This window comes from Azolla caroliniana, unplaced genomic scaffold (assembly GCF_043228905.1).
Source record: "Azolla caroliniana isolate FFs.n. ecotype wild unplaced genomic scaffold, voAzoCaro1.0.p SCAF_14, whole genome shotgun sequence".
NCBI classification, from domain to species: Eukaryota; Viridiplantae; Streptophyta; class Polypodiopsida; order Salviniales; family Salviniaceae; genus Azolla; species Azolla caroliniana.
This window is the reverse complement of record NW_028230449.1, coordinates 11,707,256-11,730,962: the sequence shown is the minus strand read 5'-3', so window position 1 is coordinate 11,730,962 and position 23,707 is coordinate 11,707,256. Positions and strand designations below refer to the sequence as shown.

General features: G+C 39.0%; 2 non-coding genes across 2 annotated transcripts; one reads left to right on the top strand and one right to left on the bottom strand.

Moving 5' to 3' along the window:
* The first annotated feature begins 16,883 nt into the window (after positions 1 to 16,883).
* On the top strand, positions 16,884 to 16,957 carry TRNAN-GUU (transfer RNA asparagine (anticodon GUU)). Its single transcript has one exon. It is a non-coding gene; the product is annotated as a tRNA-Asn (tRNA).
* Positions 16,958 to 21,781: 4,824 nt separating this feature from the next.
* Positions 21,782 to 21,855, bottom strand: TRNAT-CGU (transfer RNA threonine (anticodon CGU)). The gene has a single exon. It is a non-coding gene; the product is annotated as a tRNA-Thr (tRNA).
* Positions 21,856 to 23,707: the final 1,852 nt, after the last annotated feature.

Genomic DNA, 23,707 nt, shown 5'->3' with positions numbered 1-23,707 from the left:
AATGGCGTTCCAAGAATAGTGTTGAAACATGTTTCGAATGTAACTTTGTACTTAGAACTTCGTTTTTTATGACTTTTGGCTCATTGCGAAGATCGTTCAAAGGGCTTTCCAAGAATTATTTGGAAGTTAAGTTTCATTATTGTTACAAGAGGCTACAAGAAAAATTGTCATTGTCTCAGGTTAGTTCTCTCAATCTCTATTAGGATTGTTGACACAACAATAGGATGTGAGTTGATGGTTACTGATGGATGTGGTAGTAATGATGGTTGTGAAAATTACAAGAGGAAAAAGTGTATCGATTCTACAGAACATGAGAAAACATCATATGTTGCTATTCTTGGTGGGAAAGATGTTATTGGAGATGATTATAATATTGACAGTCGTTGTGATTTTGTTAAGGCTTTGCTTTCCGATTTTATGGAAAAAAATGAGAAAGATGCTAAAGATTGTGTGGAGGAGGATGTTGTAGGGGTGGTGATGGAGACCAAGTCTATGTTAGCAACTTTCGACAGGTTCTATGATCGTGGTGTTATTTTGTATTTCACTAGCAAACTTCCTTTGGTATCATGGATTAAGCAATGGTTGAATTCATTCATAATGCCTAATTGTGTCGAGGATGTCTGTGTGGGTCCAAGAGGTCTATGGTATGGTTTTTTTATCATCAAAACACCGTATGGTTTTGATGGCAAAGGTACCAATCTTTTTGTATAGAAGATTAGTGCATGTGATGGAATGGGTTCCAGTGGTGGATTATAAATATTTATTAAAACAACAATGTGCAATTTGGGTGACTGTTGATTGCAGTAACTCATTCTTTTGGGATTTACTACCAGGATTGATGTCTCAAATTGGTAAAGTTTTGATTGCTCCTCATGTTAATTCGTTGAACAAATGTAGATTTTGCATGTTATGGGATACAAGTTGCAAACTTCGAGGATGGTTGAGTATAGATACATCTCGATTTGGTAGATTTCGTTTTAAGCTTCAATGGGAGACTTTTGCAGGACATTGTTTTATATGTGGTAAATTGGGGCATTTTATGGCTGAATGCCAATATCATGGTGAACTGTCCCTAGAAAATAATGTCAAAGGGAAAAATAAGGAAGATATTGAGAAGGATATTGTCTTAATGGTTGATATGGTCATGGATAAGGGAACATCTCATGGGTTAGAGCGAGATCCTAAAGTTCATGGTCATATTAGAGATGTTGGGGAGGAGAATGTGTTAAGAAAGCGCTACAACTCTTCTTAGTGCAACAACAGATACGTGATGTGTAGAGGATCGTTTGTGTTCAAGAGAGAAAGAAAGGAGGAAGGAGACTCACCTCTGTAGCAACCCAAAAGCCTTCTTTTTCATTGTACAGAAAAAACCTCTCTCGTCTGTCTTCTTCTTCTCTACTCTTTCTACTTACTCTCACTTTTTACCTAAGTATATTAGTGACTTACATATTTAGCTAATTAGTTGTGAGTAGCTAAATAACTGCGAGTAGCTAAATAACTGTTTTACCTATATGTCTAATAGTAACTAATTTCCTAATAGCTACTATAGAAGATCTCAGTTACCAATAAGCATCACATTTCTTTTGTTGAGCTTGTTTCTTAACACTCCCTCTCGAGCTCAACTTATCCACTCTTGAGATCATCTTCAGTCTTCTTTTCTTCATGCTTTCCAGTGATCATATCAATGCTTATAACTCCTATCATGTCTCTAAACTGTGTATGTTTTTCTATGCTTAGTCCCTTTGTAAGAATGTCCGCAACTTGCTGATTTGTACTTACATACAATAGATCCACTTCTCCATCAATCACTTTTTCTCTAACAAAGTGCTTTGTTCTTGCATGAAACACTGGGTTTTTTGCGAGCTGAATACTATTGTCACACCAAATTGTGACTGCACCATCTATATACTCTCCCAAATCAACAAGCAATCTTCTAATCCATACTTCTTCACATCTAGCTATTGCAGCTCTATATTCAGCTTCAGTACTGGATAATGCAACAATAGCTTGTTTCTTCCTATTCCATGAAATAGCTGCACTTCCCAATGTAAACATATATCCACTCATGGATCTTCTATCAGTTTGGCTTCCAGCCCAATCAACATCTGCATATCCTTCCAACTTTATGTCCAGATCAACCCTGTAAAACAATCCATAGTTTTGAGTAGCTTTTACATACCTCAAAATTCTTCTAATGCAATCCAAATGTGGCTTTGTTGGCTGCTGCATAAACTGGATGACTAATCCAACTGCATAACTCAAATTAGGTCTTGTTATAGTTAAGTATATGAGGTTGCCCACCATAGACCTGTACATGTTCACAATCAACCCTCAATTTGCAGTTCTTATCCAATGATACATCAATAGGTTTGCATCTAAACATTCCATACTTTTTCAACACAGTTGTTACATACTATTTTTGCAACATATATATTCCTCTTTCAGATTTGATTATCTCAATACCATGAAAGTATTTCAGCTCTCCCAAATCCTTCATATGAAATTGCATTTCTAGATTTTTCTTCAGCTTGCTTATTTCATCCAGAGAATCACCTCCAATGATTAAATCATCAACATAAATCAAAATCACAACAATGCAATCATTCATATTCTTTACATACAATGATGGATCAACCTTTGACATTTTGAAAGCAATTTTTTTCCAGAGATTCTGAAAGTTTTTTGCGCCATGCTCTCGGTGCTTGTTTCAATCCCTAGAGAGCATTTTTCAGCTTACAAACATATTATGGATTCTTCTTATCTTCAAATCCTGATGGTTGACATATGTATACTTCCTCTTCTAAGTTGCCATGTAAAAAAGCATTTTTTACATCCATATGGTGCAGAACCCATCTTTTAGCTGCACTTACAGCAAGTAGTGTCCTCAAGTTTGCCATTTTTGCAACCAATGCAAATGGCTCATCATAATCAATTCCTTGCATTTGGGCATATCCCTTTGCAACAAGTCTTGCTTTATGTCTACTTACATTCCCATTGGAATCATGCTTTGTTTTGTAGACCCATTTGCAACCTACCACATTTTTTCCTTTTGGCAACTTTACCAAATCCCATGTTTTGTTTTCAGCCACTACATCTATTTTTTCTTGCATTGCATTCACCTGTTTCTTCTCAACTTTTGCTTCATCAAAACTATTTGGATCAGGGATTTGTACCACTTTAGACATATATGCATAATGCATAGCCATGTATGTATCATAACCAAATCTTTCAACAAATTTTCTTTCTCTATTTGATCTTCTTAGTTTTTTATTTGCATCTTTCATTGCTCTTTGAATATTGGGGATTTTCAAAACTTGTATACCCAGCTCTTCATCGAATGATACATCTGAATCTACATCTTCCATGTTTCTAGATCCTTCATCAAACATTTCATATTCTGGCATCTTCTATTTTACCTTTTTATCATCGCATTTTTTATGTCTTACATGTTTTCCACTCCAAGCATTTGATCCAAAGTTTTCAGATGGTCCAGTACATGCTATCGATGTTGGACTTTGTTGTCCAACCCTGTTTCCATTTCCATAACAATCACTTTCATTTTCAAATTTGTTTCTGTCTTCATTTTCATTGTCTTCATCAATTTCTACATCAAGTTTTGGGATGTACCAACTGCCCAACTCATCAAATATCACATCACCAGTTACTACAATCTTTTTCGTCAAAGGGTTATAACATCTATACCCTTTTTGCTCCTCTGAATATCCTACAAAAACACATTTTTCGTCAAGCTTACTTCTTACTTCTGCAGGTACAAGAACATAAGCAAGGCATCCAACCACTTTTAAGTGTCCTAAACTAGGTTTCCTACCATAAAAACATTCTTCAGGAGTTATTGCATGTACTCCAAATGTTATGCATCTATTTAGAATACAGGTTGCTGTATTTACAGCCTCAGCCCAATAATACAATGACATATTTTTTTCAGTCATCAAAGCTCTTGCTATGTTTACCAAAGTTTTGTTTTTCCTCTCAGCCACTCCATTTTGTTGTGGAGTATATTGACATGTGAATTGTCTCCTTATTCCTTGATTGCATAGAAAATCAAAGAATTCATTTGAGAGGTATTCTCCTCCTCCATCAGACCTTAAGCCTTTTATCCTAGTTCTGGCTTGCTTACCATGCATTTGAACTTACGGAAACACTCAAATAGTTCACTCTTCTCTTTCATGAAGTAAACCCATTTTTCCTTGAGCAATCATCAATGAATGTTACATAAACCCTGTAGCCACCAATTGAGACATTTTTTGTAGGTTCCCATACATCTGTATGTACCAAATCCAACAAGTTTTTGCTTATATGTCCTTCATGAGGGAAAGGCAACTTGTTTTGCTTTCCATATTGACATGCTTCACATATTTTGCTCATCTCACAGTTTTTCAACTTTGGCAGTCCAACCACTACATTTTTTCTCAACATATTTTGGAAGGTTTGCATACTTATATGTCTAATTCTTTTATGCCACATTTCTACATTTGAGATTACATTCAATCCTCCTGGAAACATGGTTGTAGTCTTTTTAGTAATATCCACATCTAAAACAAACATTCTTCCTTGGCGTTTTTCTTTTGCAATCAACTTTCAATGTTTCTCTATAAAGCACCCACTTTGCTTAAACTTTATGTGCATTCCTTGCTCTACTATCTGTCCAATAGAAATCAGTTTTTTTGCATGATTTGGAACATGCATAACATTCAACATATACTTTGTTTTTCCTCTTTCTTCCTACAATGGAATATCTCCTACATGTTCAATTGTATTAGTATCATCATTTGTTTGTACATAACTAGGAATATCTAGTTCTCTTAGACTTTCAAACCAATTTTCATGTCATGTCATATGATTAGATACCCCAGAATCTACATACCACATATAATATTCATTAGATCTCTGTGAACTTTCAACCATTGTTGTTGTTTCATGTTGCATCACAAAAGCATTCTCTTTGCCACAGTTTTCACTAGTTGAAGCATAGTTATTTTGTTGTCTCTTCCCTCTTTTTTCATCATTTTTCTTTTTATAACATTCAACCTGTGTATGGCTTGGTTTTCCACAATACCAACAACCATCATCACTCAAATAAGTTTGCTTACCTCTATCTCGATTGCTCCCCTTGCCTCTGATGTTATTTCTTCCACTTATAACTTGTTGTCCTCTTCCTTGATAATTATTATTTGTTCTAGTTGAACCAAATCTGCCATGGCCTCTTCCTCGGCCTCTTCCAGCACTATTGTGGAGAGCTTGCCCCTCAGTTTCAAAGATTCCCTTGTTTGTATCTTCAATCTGATTTCTTTCTTCCACTACTAGCATTGAAACCAGATTTGCAAAGCTTGGGATGCTATCCCTTGTGAGATGGATGTTTTGAAGCTTTTATATTGAGGTCCTAAACCCCTTAAGCACACTTCTACTTTATCATCATCTTCTACCTTCACATTAATAGAAGCAAGTGACTCACATATACTCTTTATTTTCAGAGCATACTCATTGACTGACATTTTACCTTTTTCCAAGGTATTTAGTTCAGTCTTCAGGGGAAGTTTTCTTGCCTTTGTATTTACTGCAAACAATTTTACCAAATTGTCCTAAGCTTCCTTTGGAAGTAGTGCATCTTGTATATGTCCAAGCATCGAATCTGAGATGCTAAGTGATAGCCAATGCAACACTTTTTGATACAATGTTAAGAAGGCGCTACGGCTCTTCTTAGTGCAATAGCGCATACATGATGTGCATGATCGTTTGTGTTCAAGAGAGAAAGAAAGGGGGAAGGTGTTACATGCAAGTGGTATCATGGAATGTGCGGGGGGCATCTTCTCCTCATAAGAAATATATATTATGGAAAACTTTATTTGATAAAGAATTGGATGTTTTATGTGCAGTTGAACATAAGTGTCATGATTTAGCAAGATCTATGTTACATTTGTGTGGATATTCCGCATATTATGCAGGACAGTTATCCCGTCATTACTCAAGGGTTTTCATGATTATTCGTGATTTTTTTTGCCCACATATAGTCTATAATGATCCATATGGACGTTTTTGGGTGATGGAAGTCAAGTATTTTGAGGATTTGATATGATTGGTAGGAATCTATGCACCCAATAATGCTAATCAATGCATTGAGTTATGGTCTTCAATGTATCCACGGTTATTAGTGGGCCGTTTTGGTTTGTTAATTGGTGGTTTTAATATGTGTGTTGATGCTTCACAATCTACTTCACGATTCTCATTGATGGATTCTCCTGAGCAAACAGTTTGGGACAAATTGGCATCAGAGGTTTTGAAGTTGGATGTATATGGAAATGGTTGCATCAAGATGAGGTTGGCTTTACATTTCACTCTATGCAATATAAGGAAACATGGAGTAGGTTTGATAGAATTTATCTTATGCATGATGAGTCCTTTTTGCTAGAGATGCTTAATATGTCAATTATGCAAGAGGTTGTGACATCAGATCATTTTCCCATATGTTTTGAGTTTAATAAACATGGAGTAGATATGTACAAAACATTACTTGATCGAATTCTTTTGAGGTTTAATTCTTCTTTATTATTACATTCCTTATTTGATGCCTATATGCAACAAAGTTGTGGCATGTTTTCAACACAAGTTATTTCAAAAGGATTGCATGCATAGGATACAACACTACAAAACATCAATGATATTCATCATATGTATGGTATGACTAATGCTAAAAGACGTAATAAATTGATTGATAAGTTTTCATATATTCTTACACGATGCAATGTACTATTGATGAATAATCTATATGATGAAGAGCTTTTGGATGTTCAACTTCAAGTATAGGACATTGTGAAGAATTTGTCTTGTCAAAGTTATCAACAGACAAGACTATGTCAATTGTTGAGATACAAGCTCAACATTGGTTGGATCGGCTGTGCAAGCCGAGAACCGGATCGGTTTGGACCAATCAGTTAGGCTGGATCGGTGCGGAAACCGGGAGGGCGTTGAACAGATATTCCGCGAGGGATTATATTTGGGAGTTAGTGTAGGAGCTTAGTTATGAGCATTGAAGTACGTGTCAATACTTCTGTTAGTCTGTATGGACTTGTATAAAGGTGCTGTCTGAGCACATCCTATGTATAGAGTTTACACATTATTCGAATTTAGTGTTTTTTCCCTCTCTGTCTCTCCCGTGTACATTGTGTCTTAAGCTCTCCATTAAACCTGTTTTTCTCTGTCGGTATTTTGTGTTTCGTATAGCTTCCGCACGTAACATTTCACATGGTATCAGAGCGCGAGGGTTGAGAACCTCTGCAACCAACTTCAGCTTGAAACAAAAAAAACTAATCTCGGTGAAGAACAGAAAGAAAAAAATGGATAGAGGTATGGCTAATTCGCTTCCAACTGAGAAGCTCGACAGAAGTAACTACACATCTTGGTCGTACAAGATGCACCAGTACCTGCTCGGACATGGATACTGGAGCTATGTCGATGGAGTGAATGATGCAACACCCGAATTGACACACAGAGACTTCCCAGCTTGGGAACAGTCGGCGAGCAGAGTTCTCTACTGCTTCGCGTCCTGTGTGAGCGAACAACTCTTGAGCTACATTCGGGATGCAAGAACGCTGAAGGATGCTTGGGGAAATCTGAAAAAGATTTTCGCCGCAAGCACCATAGCCAGGAAGCTCCAACTCCGAGAGGAGTTGAGCAATGTGCGTCAACGTGTCATGATAGTGGCTGACTACACCTCCAAGATAAAGGATATATGCGACTCCCCCGCCTCCATTGATGTGAACGTTAAGGAGGGTGAAATGGTGCAGATCTAACTCGGAGGATTGGCGTCGAAGTTCGGAGCATTCCGAACTGCTATTTGTATAAGGGAGAATACGCCGTCATTTTTCGACTTGCAGTCGATGCTCCTTGTAGAGGAGAATCATAAGGGTGCGTTGACGAGTACGCACGCCGACAACAAGATGTTGTACACGGAGGGAGATAGGCCCCGTGGTCATGGCGAGTCAGCGCACAATGGAGGCGGCCGATGGGAGCAAGGAAGAAGGCATCGTGGTGATGCTGACAACAATTCCGGACCCTCTAGAAGCAGGGGGAGTTGAGGTGGCGACAAGAACCGGCAAGGGAAATACGCCGCAGAATGTTGGTATTGTGGCAAGAAAGGCCACAAGGAGAACAAGTGTTGGAAGAAGCGCGCTGATTCAGAGAAAACCGGATCCGGATCCGAACGGACCGAACAAGGAAATCGCTAGCGGACGCACTACGCCGAAGGATCCGAAAAAGTCGGAAAGGGGGTAGCATTCGTGACAAGACACGAAGCGAACTTGATGAAGAAGACCACCCCAAAATCAGACGAAGTGTGGTACGTTGACTCCAGAGCGTCAAACCATATGACGAGCCATAAAGAGTGGTTCTCATATCTGTGAAAAACCAGAACAACCGAGAGTAGTTGCAACAGGAGACGATACTCCGCATCCGATCATAAATGTCGGTGAAGTTCCCCTCATCCACGTCGGGCAAAAAGGGAAGCTAATGAACAAGTTACACGTCCCTACCATTATGAAGAATCTGGTGTCGGTCGGACAGATCATCGACTAGGGGATGCAAGTCCGGTTCACGCATCTCAAGTGCTTCATCAAGGAAGAAGGTCAAGTTATTGCGCAAGGGCGCAGAGATGGGAGGATGTTCATCCTCAACACCAATGACATAGGCATTGCCATGTTCATGAAAGGGCAAAAAGTCGAGTCGGATATCGACTTGTGGCATAAGCGGATAGGCCACATCAACTACCAAAGGCTTCAGGACTTGCAATCAAAACAAGTTGTGTTCGGATTGCCGAAATTCAGTGGTCGAAAGCCCCAAATTTGTGAAGCCTGCCAGCTAGGGAAGCAACACCAACTTCCTTTCCCCAATGAGCGTAATCGGAGCCAAAATAAGCTCGACTTGATACATTTAGATGTATGGGGACCGACATAGAACGTGAGTCTTGGCGGGAGTCGATATTTCGTATCCTTCATCGACGACTACACCCGACACACATGGATCTACCTCATCAAAAAGAAGAGTGAAGTCTTCGATTGTTTCCGGAACCTCAAAAATCTTGTCGAAAGAGAAACAGGGAGGAAGATCAAGTGCCTATGGTCGGATGGTGGAAAAGAGTACTTTTCCAGCCAATTCAATAGTTATCTGCAACAAATGGGAATTCAACGCGAATTCAGTTGCAAGTATACACTAGAGCAAAACGGCGTAGCAGAAAGGAAGAATCGGTTGGTTGTGGAAGCGGCGCGGGCAATGCCCAAGTTCTATTGGGCCGAAGCGGTCCGAACTGCGGTCTACATCCAGAATCGGATGGGAGAAAAAGTGTCGGCACATGAGTTGTATTTCGGAAGGAAGTCGAATCTACGACACTTGAGGGTTTTCAGTAGCATCGCGTATGTGAATGTGCCGAAGGAGAAGCGGATGAAGCTAGACGCGAAAGCCGAGAAGTGTATCTTGGTCGGCTACTCAGATGAACAGAAGGGTTATAAGTGTTATAACCCCTGAACCAAAGAAGCTCGCGTAAGTCGCGATGTCATGTTCAATGAGTCTACGTCTTGGTATTTGCCTCCGACTCTGGACCTCAACTCCAATCCGAGTTCTGAAGATGAGGTCATGTTCAATGAGTCTACGTCTTGGTATTTGCCTCTGACTCTGGACCTCAACTCCAATCCGAGTTTTGAAGATGAGGTCATGTTCAATGAGTCTACGTCTTGATATTTGCCTCCGACTCTGGACCTCAACTCCAATCCGAGTTTTGAAGATGAATGCAAAGTCGAAACTCTTGAAGAGAGTCCGATCTCATTTCGGCTAAGTGGACCGAATGAGCGACTGAGTCGGTTTGACCAATTAGATGAAGAGTCGGCGAGTAGTGGAGACTCAATTGTGCATTCCCCGCGTAGGAAGCCGAAGAGACGGCTTACGCACAAAGAAAAAGGAAAGAAGAAGATGCCGGAGTATGGCACGGATAGGTACGAGTTGGATTGACACGAATCCGACTCCGAGAAGAGCGATGACGGGCCTTCAAGAGTGAAGTCTGCGTCGGCCAAAATGGCCTCAACATCGGCTAATGAGCATTTACGCCAACTGGGCTGGAAATGCCAGCGATCGCCGATCCACATCCGGATTCACGTTCTCCCTTGGGAGCATCGCGATCACGTGGAGTAGCAAGAAGCAGCCGACAGTTGCACTGTCGAGCACAGAGGCCGAGTATCGAGGAGCAGCTGTCGCAATCTGCGAAGCCATATGGCTGAAGCGACTACTTAAGGATCTGCTGGTGGAGGTGTCCGGTCCGATGTCGATCTATTGCGACAACCTTAGCAGCATCCAACCTTGCGAAGAACCCTGTCTTCCACGCCCGGCCTAAGCACATTGAGGTGCATTACCACTTTGTCCGCGAGCGTGTCCTCTCTAGTGAAGTTGAACTTCAGTATGTTTCAATGGATCGATAGAATGCCGACATTTTCACCAAGCCCCTTGGTCTGGACAAGTTGCGGCAATTCTTGGGTGCGCTCGGGTTGCAGCACTTCGACGTGCCGAACTTGAGATGGAGAGAAGTCCTGCAAGACCACGGAAAGGAGCAAGAAAGGAGCGGAAGTGACCGCGACATCGAATTCGGAAGTCCTGCAAGACTACGGAAAGGAGTAGGAAAGGAGCGGAAGTGACTGCGACATCAAATTAGATGACGAATTTGATTTAGTGTCAGCTGAAGAAGCCGAAGGCGGATATGAGGAAGAGCCCAGAAGTGGATGAGAAGGCAACAACCAAAAGAAAGAGCCGAAGCCAACCAAGCATGGGGGAGATGAAGCCAATAAGGGCGAGAAGGCCAAGATTGAGGACAAATTGGAGACAACCAGTTTGGACAAAAGCAAAGACGAATCGGAGGCAACCGATTCGGCTCGGATGTTTGATTCAAAGACGACGAATCAACTGAAGGCCAAGTGGAAGAAAGGGCAGCAGAAGAAGTGCCAACACCGTGACAACAAGGGAGCTGGAAAAGGCCGCACGAGTAGACAAGCCGACAGTAAGGGTCGAGGCGCGTAGAATCGAACGGGTCGAGGAGCGCGAGCGAGGCGTGAAGTCAAGAGAAACCGGAGTGAAGGACCAGAAGAGCCTCAAGTTGAGCTTGAGGGGGAGTGTTTAGGTACAAGCTCAACATTGGCCAGATCGGCTGTGCAAGCTGAGAACCGGATCAGTTTGGACCGATCGGTGCGTAAATTGGTGCGCAAACCAGTGCACAACAAGAGGCCGGATTGGTGCAGAAACCAGGAGGCCGTTGAACAGATATTCTACGAGGGAATATATTTGGGAGTTAGTGTAGGAGCTCAGTTATGAGCATTGAAGTACGTGTCAGTACTTTTGTCAGTCTGTATGGACTTGTATAAAGGTGCTCTTTGAGCACATCCTATGTACAGAGTTTACACATTATTCGAATTTAGTGTTTTTTCCCTCTCTGTCTCTCCCGTGTACATTGTGTCTTAAGCTCTCCATTAAACCTGTTTTTCTCTGCCGGTATTCTGTGTTTCGTATAGCTTCTGCATGTAACATTTCACATCAATTAAACGAGGGATTTATAGATAATCAATCACAATCTCAAATGTTTTTTCAAGTATTAAGACCACCATATGCTCATTCAAATGTGGTACAAATTAAGATAGGGGATGACAATTTTGTAGACCCAATAAAGGTTATTGAGTTATGTATTACTCATTTTAAGAATTTGATTGGGCCAGAGTTGATTATTAATGAGGATGTGCTGAAAACATGACAAGAGTTTTATAATGTAATTGGGAGTTCGCGAATACAAATATTTGTGAAGAATTGGATGTTGATTTTGAAGAAGCTAAGGTGGAAAAGGTATTGTTACACCTTCAAAATGGTAAAAGCCCTGGTTTGGATGGTGTTACAAATAAAGTTTTTAAGAAGTATGCTGGCATGCTTAAGAGTCCATTCGCACAAATGTTTCAACAATGTTGGGATTCTGGTTTCATGCCTGAGAGCTGGAAGGTGGGCTTAATCAAATTGATACCAAAGGTACCATCTCTAGAGTCATTTCATCAATGGAGGCCTATTTCATTGATGGGAGGGTTGTACAAAGTGTTTGCAAAGATATTATCCAACAAACTTTAGAAGTTCTTACCTCAACTTATTCATCCATCTCAATATGGTTTTATTACAAGTAGAAATATATTGCATAATGTTTTGAATGTTCAAATGGCTATCAATTATGCTCTACATACACATCAAGAAATGGTTATGGTGCAATTATATTTGGAAAAAGCACATGATCATGTTAATTGGTCTTTCCTATCATGTGTGATGTATAATATGGGGTTTGGTCCTCGTATGTGTCGACTTATCTTTTTGCTAGGGCAAAATGCAACCTCGCATGTGATGCTTAATGGTGGAGTTACTCCGAAAGTGTTTCTTACTAGATCCATGCGACAAGGATGTCCACTAAACCCATTGTTATTTGCTATTGTTACACATCCTTTGTTAGTAATGTTGTCAAATCTTGCGGCTAATGGTGATATTGTGGGTTTGCATCTTCTTTTTGATGGACAATTGGTGGCACAAGCATTGATTGATGATTCTTTTAAGTTTTTACAAGCCTCAAAAGAAAATCTTGAAAGGAGTATGCAAGTTTGGGATCAATTTGCTTTGGCTTCAGGGTTGTATATAAATTGGAGGAAGTCTCGCCTTATTTCTTGTACAGAGAGTGATTTGGAATGTTTGGGATGGCGAGGGTCAATGGTTACACGAGGATCAATTTATTGACATTTGGGTTATCCATTGGGTGTTGATGTTACAAATGTTCAATTGATTGATTGGATTGGTGGTAAATTGAAGGAAAAATTTATGTATTGGAAGTCTCAATTATGGCCCTTTCATGTACGACTCAAAGTGGTGCAATGTATCTTGATACCCATGTTATTATATTTTTTGCCTTTACTACCTTGGACTAAGAAGGCATTACAAAACATGTTACAACCTATTGGGTTCATGTTGTGGTGGAAGGGAGAAATGATGGGAGTTACATGGATTTCATGGGACCATTTGGCTACTCCTAAAAGGTTAGGTGGTGCAACAATATTGGATTTGGAATGACATTTGATGGCTCGTAGATTTGATGTCAACAAGATCAACTGTGGAGCATCTTGGTGGTCATTACTCAATGGAAGTATTCCTCTAAAGATTCGACATTCTGTATGTGGACAACATTTGGTAAGATTGTGGCAAGATGCATGATCTCTTTTTGAATGGGGACCATCAAATGATCGAGAATATTGTAATTCATTACAGAATGAATTGCTTGTTTCTTCTTGATTGTTGTTTTGGCATGGGAAAGAGAAGTTGAGATCTCAATTCAATCGTTTATTTCGATTGGGGATTGTACATTTGGAAGATGTGGTTGATAATGAATCTCAAACGTTGTTGAATTTTGAAGATGCCAAGAGATGGTTATGTATTCCCCCAAATTATGGATTTATTTGGGAGAAAGTATAAGATATACCATTGTTACAAGGATCTTTGCAATTGAAAACAAATTTTGCACCTTGGGTGGATTGGCGGTTACAAGATGGTACACGCTTGTTACAAGTCACTACAAATATATCGTATCATCATGCGATGTCATCATTATCTTGGCTATCTCCTAAAGCAACGAAGTTGTGGAATGTACGTAAGTCAGATGCAAGGTGGTGGAAAATATTACAACGTTGTCGTGGAGAAAACCGGCCATAGGAGGAAACGGGGGAAAAGACGCAGGAACCGACCCTTATGCGTGGACACACTATTTATTAAGTTGTAAATATACTAGGTAGTACACATTAATTGTCTAGGGAATCCAAGCGTATCTTTGTCCGACGGGACAGAGGATAAATGTATGTAACCGAGGGTGTAACAGTCTTCCCCAACGGCCTATAAAAGGGAGGGGAGAAGACTGATACAAGGATCACACATTTTTGAGGACGAAGTGTTGTCGGACTGGGAACCATGCTCTCTCCTCCATTATCGCTGTTGCTTCTGCAAGGATTTTGGGTTAGGTTGGTTGCCTCTGCTGCGTGAAAGCCCGTGTGCTTCCGGTAGAGGCTCCACTGCGTATTTCAGTGCATGTGTTCGTTTGTGTTGAGTCTATCATAGGCTTGCCGGTTGTAACATTGCAAGCTCTGTAATCTATATTGTTATTGGAATTGATTCCTTTGTTTATGTCTCTCTGTGTTTCTACGAATCTCTCTTCCTCTTCTCTCTCACGTTCCTCGGTTCAGGGGCCCTGCGATCCTGCCTTATTTCATATGCGAGAGCGTAACAACACGGCAACGTGGTTGGCATTCACATCTACTATTTCGTGCAAAGGTATTGGTATGGAGAGTCATGATTGGTGGGCTCCCATTAGGTTCGGCTTTAAAGAGACGAGGACTCGGGTCTAGTAGTTGTTTCTTTTTCACCGTTCCATTGGAGGATAGTACACATAGGTTCATTAAATGTCCTATAACCTGTACCATTTCGAAGTACTTATCGGACATTTGACAAGTTTTAACCCATTGTTGTTTGAGACCTCAACAATGGGTTTTTTCTCAATATGTTCAAAATGGTTCAAATGATGAGATGGAGATATTGTTCCAAATTTTACGTTATTGGGGTCTACAACACAATTGGAATATGCGTAATGTTTTCATGTTTGATAATAGACATGGGGTGAAAGCCTATATAAAGAAGCTGAAAGGTATTCTTATGTGGAAATTTTGGATGTTAGAGCATGTGGGGATCATTTCATCAAATGCATATTCAGGTTTTTTAATAGCATTACAGGACGTCCCTCTCCTGACATAGGCATATGATAGAAGATAAAAGAAATAAAGTACTCAAGAAGATGTACATTAACAAGGAGAATATCAAGTGCAAAAATGTAACATCACAAGGGAGAACAACTGACACTTTATGAAGTAGGAGGAGGGTGCTTTATATAAGGTCACCCTCTCTCTTCATTAACTCACTATAATGCCAACTCTCTCTCTAGAACCTTGTGGAGACTCATTAGTCATGGGGAATATAGAACTCATTAGTTATGTGTCATAGAATATTATTCTATGACACATAGTTAATGTGTAGAGAGTAGTGGTGAGTTTTGACCTTTGAGTGTGTTGAGAATCAAGCTCAACATAGTGCAACGTGTGAACATTGAGAATCAATGATTACTCAAAGGTCAAGAGTCACACCACTACTCTTTACACATTAACTATGTGTCATAGAATCATATTCTATGACACATAACTAATGAGTTACATATTCCCCATGACTATGAGTCTTCACATTCCCCAAGAGAGAGTGTGGTGGTTGTAGTTAGTTAATGAATAGAGAGGGTGACTATATATAAAGCACCCTCCTCACACTTCATACTAAGTTGGTTGTGACTCCTTGTAATGCTACATTTTTATTTATCATATTCTCCTTGTTAATATACATCTCCTTCTTCTTGAGTACTTCATTTTGTCTCTTATCCATCTTGTGTTTCTCTCCTCTCCTCTTTCCTCTCACACATACACATAACACACATCTCTTCCGCTACACAAGAATCACCATTGATTCTTTACAGAATGCTTATAGATTCTCAAAGTGTGTTCACACACTAGACTAGGTTGAGCTTGATTCTCAATAGAGTTAAACTCAAGACCTCCCGCATACTAAACAAGTGCTCTAACTAACCGAGCTACAAAAGCAACTTCCTTATGTTATGAGCATGACCATATAATATCTCGTGGTAAGTTGTATTGTAGTATTCTACACACAAGGATAACATGTGATAGTTAACCAAGAGTGTAAAGAAGGGAGGATTACTTTTAATCCCAAGGATTGAGACAACCCATTAAGGCCACGTGTGAACTGGCCCGGGGGCCTTAGGTTTGGCTATAAATATGAGGCCTTACTATCCTCATTTGACATCTTTTGACTATGTTGATACTCTGACCTCGTGGTGATCAAACTCTTGTAGCGAGTGTGCTAGTACCAAGTACGACTTGATGCCATAGGAGTGGTATGGGACGTTGATTGAGGTTCGAGTCCGTCTCGATCCCTTCTCTCAGGGGTGGTCGGGTGGATCGGCACCCATCTTTCTCTCTCTTCTCTATTTATATTTATATTATATTTCCTTATCTCATGCTTACATTGGGATTTAGCTCTAACACCTAAAGTAAACACCTCTTAGAAAATGCTTGAAATTGCCACTTATAAAACATATTCCAAGAAATTGAGCTACGAAAAAATTGGTATAGATAATTTGGATTCATGAATTAAACATAAAAGGGACCTTTGAAGTAAATGAGATAACAAATCTTTGTTAGCAAATTGTATAGATTCGATTAATGGCTAGCTATTTCATTTCATTAATGAGAGCAATTGCTTGAATTGTAGATTCCTTTCATTTGGAGTTGAACTCAAGACCTTCCACACAATAATCAAGGGCTATAAACAATTGAGTAACAAGGTGGAGTACTAATCGAATTAATCTTCATTAGTTTACGAATCGTATTATGAAACCCCTAGTACCTGTCCTACCCCGATTTGGTTGATTATTTACCTCTTCATCCACTCGTCGGAATTTCATAAACCTTCAACCGATACGCGTAGGAAGCGGGCAAGTTCAGCTTCTTCTTCCTCCATTCCTCCCAGAGTTTTCTCTCTCTAAAAAGATTTCAATATCAAAAAGTTATTGATCACGCGATCGAAGGGTTCTGTCTGAGGAGGAGAAAGCATCTCCCCAAGTAGAGGCGCGGGTAGGGACAGGCAAACCATCGCTTTCTAGGCTGAGGGAATACCTGATCCACCCAAGAAAACAAACCAAAGAAAAATTGTTAGTTGCTTCAGTAGCTCAATTGGTTAGAGCGTATGGTTGTTAGCCATAAGGTTGTAGGTTCAAGACCTCCTTGGAGCGGTATGGTGAGGTTGCAAATTTAGACCTTCTAATTGAACCTATGAATAAGAAATACAAGTCTTCTATATAAACCACTTGAAGTATATGCATACTTCTTTATAATCTATGTTTGTTATTAAGGCAAGCGGATAATACAAACATGTTATCTCAAGTATTTCATTAGAAGTGATACGGCAGGGTAAACCCACTAAAGAGAAGGAAGTCAAACAAAGAATTCATAATTGATCCCCTAAAAAGAGTTTGAAACTAAGTGAGGGCAATACAAACATGTTATCTCAAGTATTTCATTAGAAGTGATATGGCAAGGTAAACCCACTAAAAGAGAAGGAAGTCAAACAAAGAAATCACAATTGATCCACTAAAAAGAAGTTTGAAATTAAGTGAGGGCAATACCATGAATAGTGTGTTGGGAGATAGGTCCCTCCAGATGGGAAGGGAGAAGAACAGTGCCGATGAACAAACTTGGCCGAGGCCGATAGGCCGAGGCCGAAACCGGATGAGGAGTACCCGGCTACGGAGAGCCGGATGGTGCAGGCCCGGTGAGAACCGGATGAGGAGCACCCGGTTACGGAGAGCTGGATGGTGCAGGCCCGGTGAGAACTGGATGAGGAGCACCCGGCTACGGAGAGCCGGATGACGCAGACCTGGTGAGAACCGGAGGTAGAGACATATTCGTAAATATGTTTCTGAGAGCCCATCGAGGCTATATTTGTAAATAGCCGAAAAGTCATATCAGTATAAATATGACTTAGGGCAAACATGTGTATACAAGGTTGTCATTTTCTTGTTGGTGCAAGATTAAGAGAGAGTACGTAACGTTGTACAGAGAGAGAGAGAGAAAGAGGTCGATGCCTCTGTTGTAACCGCCGCCTGTGGCGAAGATCGTGAGTCCGAGGTTGTTGCCTCTGTGAACTCACTGTTTTGTACATTCTTACATAGTGACAGTTTGCAGTCTGTGGGCTGCCGTGGTTTTTTCCCTAGTTTGGGGGTTTTTTCACGTAAACCTCCTATGTATCTTCCTCCTCTTTGTGTCGTGTTCTATTTCCCGTTTTCTGTGTATCATTCTAAGCTCGGTTGTGGCCGAGCGTTGCGCATAAGGAACGACTAGTTCCCGTCATAGTGGTTGCCTTTATTTAGGAGTTGGACTCAAGATATTCTGCTTGAAAAGAAATGCTTTAACAAATTAAGCTATGAAAGTAGTATAACAAGTAAAGCTCCTAGTTATGCTCTTTCTAAGCATGATTCAATGAGTTGGGCAACAAACGTAATAGGAGATAAATATTGGATTAATGGATGAGAACGAAATGACCAACTTAGCTGCAAAAGCAACATGATAAGCCAAGAACAATTTCTAAGAAAAAGAACCACGAAAGCAACATGACTAACCACATAGAAAAAGGTTTCAAAATTTTGACAAAAGGAAATTGGAGAGAAAATTTTGATTAATGAATTAGAAAGAAAGAGATTTTGCACTAGGTAACAATTTTGTATTCACAATTAATCCACTAAAAAGAATTCTCAAACTAAATGAGAACCATAACATGATTGTGCTTGCTTTCATTGAGAGTTGAACTCAAGACCCCAATTGAGTATAAATGCAAGCCACCATAGCAACACCACTTAGAAAACTGAGCAATGAAAGGAATGGGAGAGATAATTTGGATTAATGTTTGAGAAAAAAGGGACCTTCCAATAGGTAGCTATTTCTTTATTCACCAACAAATCGAAGTTAGTTTATTAAAACTAAGTCTTAAACTAAAGGAAAGTAATAGCATGAATTAAAGATTTCCCACTTACGAAACATCATTTCTTGTTGGGATATGTCCCTCCAGTGGGAGGAAGATCCAACCGTCCAAAAAGCCGACAATCGAGGAGCTGAGTTGATGAGGAACTCGGCCGAGGCCGAAACCGGAATCGTGTATATAGCCAACTCGGGAGACTATATTTGTAATAGTCTGAATGTGCGCCCCATGTGGGCTACATATGTAAATAGCCGGAAAGTTGTGTAAGTATATATGCAACTAGGGCAAACGTTTTGGTTGTATGCAGAGAAGTGTACAGAAGTTGTAGAACGTGAGAGAGTGTGTGAGAGAGACGTGTGAGCCACACCATAATTGTGAGTGTAACAACAGACGCGAAGAGCCCTGTGCGGCTGATGCACTCGTGAGAGAGTGTTGTAATCATCTATCTATTGTATATCCATTAGTTATAGTGAAGTTATGTTCCCGTGGTTTTCCCCGTTTTAGGGTTTCCACGTAAATCTCTGTGTATGGTCGTCTATCTTGTCTTTCTCGCATTTTGGTGTGATTCGTATTTCAGCTTCGTCTATTTATTGTGATTAATTCCGAGACGATTGCCCGACATTTCTAACCAACTGAGTTATCAAACCAACACAATCCACAACTTGCCAGATATAAAATACCAAAAATAATTCAATGACTTGAGCCGCAAAAGGAATGGGAGAGATTCAATTATGGCTAGCTATTTCATTTTATTAATGAGAGAAATTGCATGAATTGGAGATTCCTTTCATTTAGAGTTGAACTCAAGACCTTTCGCTTACCAAATAGGTGGTATAACCAAATGAGCTAGAAAAGCAAAATGATAAATTATCAATTTGTTTGATAACTCAATTGCTTCAATAGCTCAGTTGGTTAGTGTATGGTTGTAACCATAATCTTGGAGGGTCAAGTCATCCTTGGAGCGATCTTAGAAATAAAAGATTCACACCCTATATTTGAACCTATCAAATAAGAACTACAAGTTTTTTATATAAATCACTTTGAGGTATATGAATGTTTTTTCATAATCTATGTTAATAAATAGGAGGATAATGCAAACCATGTTATCTCAAGCATTTCATTAGAAGTAATATGGAACAATTAGCCCACTGAAATAGAATGAAAGTCAATGAACTAAGTAATAAAAACAAAGGGTGATAAGTAGATGGCATGTGGCACATTGGTCGTGAAGATATGCGCATTGACAAGGAACATCGAGCAACTAATCTATAAAAAGGGGGATGGAAGAATCCAAGCAGGACGGAACGCAAACCAATGGACACCCTAGTGTGAAACGGCCACATCATATTGTAAAAGTTATAAAAGCCACTTTGTAGTGTCTTTTATGCTTCTTCTCAATCTTAAGAGTTTTCCTAATAAGTAAAAAGTTTTAAGCCTCCTCTTCTATCTCCCTAATTGTCATTAAGAGCTAAGAGATATTAACGATAGTGATTAGTAAACCAAGCAGTAAACCAAGTGCTAATCCTTCTCTCTTGTTGGTGCTAGACCTCTTTGTACTAAGAGTGGTGATAATAAAATATTGTCTTCATTTCAATTTCCTTGTTTAAGTGTATGAGTGAGTGTAAGAAACAAATTAATATTAATCGTATAACACTAAGTAAGCTAGTAGCTCAGATGTACTAGTATACGCCATCCGAATCCTAGGCCAACAACATTGACAAGAGGTAAAACTCCAACCATCAATAGAAGTGCTTCCATGCGACACACGGAGACAACACAATAGGATAGCAAAATTGGATTCGTGGATGAGAAAAGAATGGACTCTTTTTTTATTCATAAACAAAGCACAATTAATCCTTAAAAAGAATTCTCATACTAAATGAGAGAAAAGCATGAATTGTGCTTGCTTTCATTGAGAATGGAACTCAAGACCACCCGCTTACTAAACAGGTGAACCAACTGAGCTATGAAAACCTCCAATAACATTTTAATATAACAAATTGACTTCCGAAAGATTTGCTATAAATAATTTCGATTCATGAATTAAAAATAAAAGGGACCTTGCACTACCTAGCTATTTCTTTATTTACAAATAAATCATAATTAATGCGCTCAGAAAAGAAGTTTCGAAACAAATGAGATCAATATAGAATTAGTGTTTGCTTTCATTGAGAGTTAACAAATATTGTTAGCAAATTTTAGAGGTTTGATTAATGGCTAGCTATTTCATTTTATTAATGAGAGCAATTGCATGAATTGGAGATTCTTTTCATTTAGAGTTGAACTCAAGAACTTCTGCTTAGTAAATAAGTGCTATAACCAACCAAGTTAGAAAACCAAAATGCTAAATCAAATCTTCCATTGATAACTTAGTTGCTTCAATAGCTTTGTTGGTAAGAGTGATTGGTTGTTAACCATAAGGTTGGTGCTTCAAGCAGGATTGTACAAATAAAATATTTATGCCCTATGTTAAGCCCTATCAAATAAGAACTACAAGTCTTCTATATAAACCACTTGAGGTATACAAATATTTTTTCATGTTCTATGTCTGTTAATAAAGCAATAGGATAATACAAACTATGTTATCTCAAGTATTTCCTTAGAAGTGATATGGAATAATTAGCCCACTAAAAAAGAATGAAGTCGAACAAAGAAATCGCAATTGATGCACTAAAATGAAGGCAGAAACTAAGCAAGGGCAATACCATGAATAGTGCTTCCCTTCATTGAGAGTTGCTCAAAACCTTCCACTGGAGAAGCAAGTGCTCTAACCAATTGATCTATCTAAGCAACATAACAAATAAAACTTCTAGTTATGCTCGTACTAAACATTATTCAATATATTCCCCAACGAACATAATAGGAGATAAACATTGGATTAATGGATAAGAAATAAAAGGGACCAACTGAGCTACAAAAGCAACATGCAAGCAAAGAAAACTTTGAAGAAAATGAACCATGAATGGAATGGGAGACACAAATTGGATTAATAGATGGGACCTTGCAGTGAATTGTTATTTCTTTATTCATAAACAAATCACAATCGAGCCATTAAATCATAGAAATAAGATGGATTAGTGCTTGCTTTCATTGAGAGTTGAACTCAAGACCTCCCGCTTACGAAACAGGTGCTCTAACCAACTGAGCTATGAAAGCAATTGATGAAAATTGCGTCATCTTAGGATAATTATTTGTTGCCGATTCATCTAGCTAGGCTGGTCAAATCTACAGAGTGCACACGAACCTGATTGTAGGTACCGTCGTCCCAAAGAATCCTCTACAGAACACTCAATGCCCATTCATATAAAAAGTTTCAAAAGTTCGAAAAAAAGAACTACAAAGAAAGTTTGGATCAATTAATTAGAAAGAAGGGATTTTGCATTAGGTAGGTATTTTTTATTCACAAACAAATCACAATTAATCCAGTAAAAAAAAGTGTTCAATTAAATGAGAGCCATAATAACATTGTGCTTCGTCTCATTGAGAGTTGAACTCAAGAGCACAATTGAATTATGAATGCAATAGCCCATAGCAACACCACTTAACAAACAAGTTCGAAAAAGTAAGGTACGAAAGGAATGGAAGAGATAATTCGGATTATAATGTTTGAGATTACCTTATTTACTAAAAAAACACAATTAGTTTGCTTAAACGAAGGCTTAAACCAAATGAAAGAAATAACATGAATTAGAGATTGCTTTTGTTGAGACAGGATTGGTACCTATGACCTCAAGATTATAAGCCTTGTGAGCTACCAAGCTGCTCTACCTCACATAATTGATACCTTTGATGTAGTTATTATTCATCCTTTAATAATTGCATAACCATGAAAAAAGAAAGAACTATGCAATCTCTAGATATCTATTATACATTCATTGTAGTAAAGCCCTTCTTTATTAACCAACTTTTTTTTTTTTACCATAGGCAGCAAACAAGTATGTGCCTTTTCACGACGTACATGTTTAGATAAACCAAATTGTTGGTAATTGGATCTCAGTCATTCGGTTACAGAGCATTGGTTATGGAAATGAGTAGGCGCACCATTAGGCAACACAAATTGGCACACATAGTCTTACAAAAATAATACAATGAACTACGCTCCGAAAAGAATGGGAGAAAAAATCGGATTAATGGATGAGAAAGAAAGTGACCTTGCACTAAGTAACTATTTTTCTCTTCACAAATAAAGCACAATAAATCTAATGAAAAGAAGTCTGAAAGTAAATGAATAGCATTAATGTGCTTACTTTCATTGAGAGTTGAACTCAAGACCTCCCGGTTACAAAACAAGTGCTCTAACTAACTGAGCTATGAAAGCGACAAAATATTTTTTTTGATTGTTAGCCAAAGCATTATGTATATCTACTGGGGTTAATATCCACACCGAACCGTAGTAGGTAATTGCAAGGAGAGCGAGAAGTGACTCTTTATAGGTCTACTTTGCGACGATTACATTGGAAAGAAATGTAACCGCATTGTCTGTTTCACCCAAGATTAGGTATCTATGCCAGGAGTAATGTATGTTAGCAAATATTAGAGATTTGATTAATGGCTACCTATTTCATTTTATTAGTGAGAGGAATTGCATGAATTTGAGATTCCTTTCATTTAGAGTTGAACTCAAGACCGACCTCTTTAATAGCTTAGTTGGTTAGAGCGCATTGTTGATAACCATACGGTCGGAGGTTTAAGCACTCATGAAGCAATCCTGTAGGTCTACTTTGCGACGATTACATTGGAAAGAAATGTAACCGTATTGTCTATTTCACCCAAGATTAGGTATCTATGCCAGGAGTAATGTACGTTAGCAAATATTAGAGATTCGATTAATGGCTACCTATTTCATTTTATTAGTGAGAGGAATTGCATGAATTTGAGATTCCTTTCATTTAGAGTTGAACTCAAGACCGACCTCTTTCATAGCTCAGTTGGTTAGAGTGCATTGTTGATAACCATACAGTTGGAGGTTTAAGCACTCTTGAAGCGATCTTACAAATAAATAATTCAC